We start from the raw sequence: 4,883 nt of genomic DNA on the forward strand, positions 1-4,883 counted from the left end.
CATTATCTAACATTTCTAGTTGGGACGAGGAAGTTAATTGGGCTGGATGGAAATTTAGAAATATTCCACATAATCTTCGGCACTTGGCCTTCAAGCTTCATGATCAACTGGTGGAATGCATGCCATAGAAATTAGAGGAAGCGGATCAGGGAGGATGGAATTCCTTAGTTATTTCAATGAAAGAGGGATACGTTGCTTTTGACTTCCAATCTCAAGTTCCCCGAAAGTTTAACACTTGGAAAAAAAATACGGAAAGCTGATGCCAATCCAAAGGTAAACTTGTTTTGCTATATTCTTTCGATATAAAATTTTTGATAGCTAAGAACTCAAGAAAGAGAGGCATTCATGGCCCCTATGGGTGTCCTCTTTGCTTGCATCAAGCAGAAAACACCTCCTATACCTTTCTAAATTGTGATTATACTAGAGCGCTTTGGATGGAAACAATTTCCCCACTCTTCAGTAGAGTGGAATGACACTCTAATTTTCAAGAATTCTTCTCTTCCTAGACCAAAAATTATTCTAGAAGCTTTTTGAAGAAACATAGCTTCAAAAATTATTGGGAAGCTCTCTCAAAATTTATATGTTGGAAAGTATCGTTAACAAGGAATAATGAAATCTTTAATAACATGGATACTCCTCCCCATAGCACATTGATGAAAGCAATCTCATTGTGTGTTGAGTTTGGATCTCAAAAGATAGGCTAGAACTCTTCTCAACAAACCTTAGACCAAATGGAATGGGATTGGCTTAGAAAGTTTATATTTTTGGAGAACTTTTCCCAAAACCCAGAAGCAAGCTTGAAATAGATAAAAGCTAGAAGTTAAGACCGGCAGAGGTATAATTAAGAACATGGAAGGGCTTGAAACAAGGATGGGTTCTCTATTTTTATGGGGCATCCAAATGGAACCCAGGGGTTGCAGGAGAGGGACGGGTACTCTATGACCCCAAGGAGGACTAAGTGTTTAGGTACTCATGGGTTCTTAGTCATAGACAAATAATCATTCAAAGATATATGGTCTTTACCAAAGACTTTTGTTATCTAAAGAGTAATAGGTGGACACATTTATGGTTATGGGAGTTTCTCTCCAAATGCTGCATCATTTGGTCAAAAGGATTCTTCCTAAAAGAGAGATCTATTTAAAATATCATGAAAAGAATCGGGAAAGTTGCAAAATATCCTATCCAAAACATATTTCCATGTGCTAAGAGGCTTAGTGACTTCGTGGAAATATTAAGGAAACACATGCATGCAATCAAGGTATCATGAAAGCTTTTAGAATCAATTAGTAAGGTAAAGTGTGGTAAAATATGTGTTTTGATGAGGCAATTTTGTGAGATATTCACATACAAAAACCCCTCTTTTTGTTGCTTAGTTATATCTTCGTAAAAAAAATCATATATTTTTATTAGAAAAAGAAAAAACACTTATGAGCTTCTAGAGGCGCTTTTGAGCTTCCAGAAGGGCATCACATTCGATCTATATGGATGGCTCTCCAACTAGACAACCAATAACTCACGTGTGCTGGTGGAATGGAATTTGGTGCAGACCAAACATCAAACAAGTAGTTGGCATTAAACTTCGTTTCTATGGATTGAATGATACGCTATCCCCTTATATTGGCACCCTCTCTCTATTGCAGCATTTAGATCTTTCTAGGAATGAATTGAGTGGAAAAATTCCATCAAAGTTTGGGCAGCTGAAAGCGCTGGGAATACTAGACCTCAGTTTTAATGCGCTCCACGGCTATATTCCAAAGGAATTTTTTAATTGTACACATCTTCAATGGATCCACCTTTCCTCTAATAGTTTGACAGGCCCAATACCATTAGAATTCAGTCGCCTGGTCAGGTTCGAACGACTCTACTTTGACTACAAAAGTATAAGTGGAAGCATTCCAGCTTCAATTAGCAACTGCACTTTACTCTCTGACTTGACGGGTAACAGAAACAAATTGAGTGGTCCAATCACTTTGGTTCGACTCAATTCATATCATATATTGATTTTTCCAACAACTCTCTCAGTGGCCACATCCCTCCCACGCTATTCAATTGTACTTACCTATCTGAATTGTACCTACACACTAACAACCTTAGAGGTAGCATTACCCCTATTATTACCAATACAGAATTGACCTATCTCGACTTATCAAACAACCAGTTAATTGGATCTCACCCACGTAACATAGGTCAATTAAGAAATCTTCACTATCTTCCTTTATCAAATAAATAACAATTTGACTAGATCTCTCCCGCTTAGTATAAGTCACATAGAGGATTTAGAAGTACTAGATCTATATAATAATAATATTTTTGACACTATACCCAATATTATTAGTTTGGATTCCTTTCTAGTTTTAGATTTATCAAAGAAAAATTTAGAAGGATCAATACCTGAACTTAATGGCAGCTGCAGCTATTTAACATTTTTCTCTGCTCACACTAATAAATTTTCTGGGACATTGCCAATGTTTTTAGCTAATTGTACTAGTATTCAATATTTATATTTAAGGAAAAATAATTTGACAGGGCAACTTCCTGACTAATTGGAATCTTTTTCATTATTGAAAATTTTAAACTTTGGTTATAATAATTTTCATGGTGGCATCCCTAAATGGGTAACAAATTTCACTTATTTTTATATATTGGATTTATCCAACAATAAACTCAGTGGAATAATTCCATTACATTTTGAAAGGCTTCAAGGATTTGTAAATTCTTCAAACTATATTCCCCTTGAAGAAGAAATCACAGTCCACATGAAAGGATGTGAGTATACTCTGCCATACCTCTCATCTACAAACACAATACTTGATTTGTCCAACAATTATCTTGTAGGACAAATCCCTGCAAGCATAGGAACTTTGAGAGACATGCGATTGCTAAATTTATCTGGCAACCACTTGCAAGGGCTAATACCTGTATCTCTTGGTAACATATCTACTTGAAGCAATTAGACTTGAGCAAGAATAATTTGAGTGGACATATTTGGTTGTTCTGGATGTTTCATCTAATAGCCTTTGTGGGCCGATCCCTGGAGGAACACAATTTTCCACATTCAGTGCAACATCATTTCAAAGGAATAAGTGCTTATATGGGTGTCCTTTAGATTCATGTAATGGAAAGGAAAACCTAGTGAAAGAAGGTGACAATAATAGTAGCAGTGTCCATATGAAAATGGGATGGCTCGAGCATATAGATGAAAAGATGTCATTAATGGCATTGGGGATCAGATTTGCGATTGGAATTTGGGGAATAGTTGGTTTATTTATCTTTTGCAATAGAGCTAGACACTGGGTGTTGGGTCTACCACCTAACAAACCACAACTCTTCTATGGAATGTATTGATTTCCTACATAAAGAACCAAGTAATGGACGTTGGCTCTAGTATGTGGTGAATTAAATTGCCATGTAATCTCCCAATGATATTTTTGGTATACTGTCTTCTCACATATAGAATTTTTAGTGTGATCAATGTATGATTGCATTTCCATATTAATCTTAATTTTGTTTAACTCTTAATCATTTTTTATCGTGTTCAATTAATTTCCAATCAAATAACATAAATATTACATTATATAAAATGATATAAGTTGGGAAAAAAATTACAATGATAAATCTATTCACAACTTCATTGCCATTTTTATTAATATATATATCTATATATATATATATATATATATATATATATATATATATATATATATATATATATATATATATATATATATATATATATATATATATATATATATATTTATATAAAAAATTGCTATATATCTCATATTTAATAATAATGAAAACTAAAAATATGAATCTTTGAGAGACATTAATACATATTAATGGTGTAGTCTAACTTATAGACTAAATTGTTTTTTTCACAGGAATCCAACAATGCAATTTCAAGCTAAAATGTGATTTTTTGTTTGTTTAAAATACATTTTTGAATGCATAGATTCAACACTCGGGGACACTTGAATTCTACAGATTAAACAGCGTAGGTACTTTAATTATACAAATGAAACTCACGTTTTTTTAAATCTCTACTAGGTTTTGATTAAAATTAACCATAAAAAATGTCATAGAAGAAAAGGCTCTTTCATCTATAAATTAAACTATTCCTATTTTAATTAGTAAAATTGATATTGAGACTTTTTTATTAACATATGATCAATTCCATTTTTTATTATTAAAATCATTGCATTACTTCTTATATAAATACAATTAGATTAAAATATTAAAAAAAACCATAATATTTTAAATGAAATAATTAAAAAAAATATGTAACACATTTTATATTATTTATTTAATGTATATTAACTCATCATAAATAAAAATAATATATCAAAGACCATATGTAAACATGTAAAGGAGATACTTATATTTGTTTACCCAAATTCCATTTTCTATTTATCGAGTTATGGTTTATATAACATGTGAAAGATTACTGAAGAAGGTGATATTTTGGCAAATTTGGAAGGGAAGTTATATTATTTAAAAAAAAAAAATCCAACTTTCAAAAAATTTAAGTCAAATGCATGAGATATATTTTGATATAACTTTTAATAAAATCAATTATTTTTTTTAGGGTTTTTGAATGTATTTTCAATAATGTATTTTTATTTATTTAAAAATGAATAAAATATTTAATACATAAATAAAGTGATGTTATTAAAAAATTTACTGGCAACGATGTTGTTTAGTTGGCATTGATGTCAATTTTTATGTGTTTTGACATGGCTTATTGGTGTATCATGATCATAAGTGTGTTGCACAAGCTTTTTTTACCAATTGTTTACTTACTATTGTTTATACCTAGTTGTGAGGCCAGTTGGAAACTCACAAAGAATATAAAAAACTGTGGCCCAGAAACAATGACAACAACC

The sequence above is a fragment of the Pinus tabuliformis genome, chromosome 3_2 (assembly GCF_031772625.1).
Source record: "Pinus tabuliformis cultivar Carrire ecotype Pingquan chromosome 3_2, CPIR1, whole genome shotgun sequence".
Classification (NCBI taxonomy): domain Eukaryota; kingdom Viridiplantae; phylum Streptophyta; class Pinopsida; order Pinales; family Pinaceae; genus Pinus; species Pinus tabuliformis.